A 754-nucleotide genomic window follows, 5' to 3' on the forward strand; every position below is an offset into this window, starting at 1 on the left:
ACCAGTACTGTGCTGGTTGCATTAAGGAAGGGGTGGGGAATCTTTTTTGGCTCAGGCCGCTGACTCACAGAAAAATCACTGACATGGTCCCTGACTGAGAAGCAGAAAGACACTCCCCTCACACAACAGAGCCTAGCAGGGCACAGGCTAGTAGATTTTTTGTGCTCCAGCCCTGTGGGGAGATGGCGGGGGGGGGGGGGGTCTAGAGCACCAGCTTGGGCTCCCCAATGCTGGGGGGCAGGGGAGAGCCCCAAACCTCAGGAGCCAGATCCAGACAAGACAGGGGCCATAGCCAGCACCCGAGCCTTAGGTTCCCTACCCCTGCATTAAGGATTGTGTAGAAGAAGAGAGAATGGCATAATTTGCACATTAGTTGGGAAGTGAGTTGTGGAAACCATTTCATATTTAGCTAGAAGCCATCTTGTATAACAGAAACCATTTCAGCTTTCTGCTTTTGCACGTACGCCTGTGAGTGAACTTTCTAACACCCTTTGTGCCAGGCCAGACAGATGTGCTATTGGAATGTGTTAATTGAGCTGGTTGAGAAGGGAGCGCCCCCCCCCCCCCCCCCCTTGCTGATAAGGTTTTGCTTTTCTAAGTTTAATTGATGATTTCTGTAATTGGATGCCCTGACATCAGACTTGTTTGATTGTATTAGCCAGCCTTATGGGGCCTGGCTCTGCTGGGACCATATTTGGCTCACTTTGTGCTTTATTGATCAATAAAGCTGTTTATTAGCCGCCAAACCAGAAAG

Source organism: Pelodiscus sinensis, chromosome 7 (genome assembly GCF_049634645.1).
Source record: "Pelodiscus sinensis isolate JC-2024 chromosome 7, ASM4963464v1, whole genome shotgun sequence".
Classification (NCBI taxonomy): Eukaryota; Metazoa; Chordata; order Testudines; family Trionychidae; genus Pelodiscus; species Pelodiscus sinensis.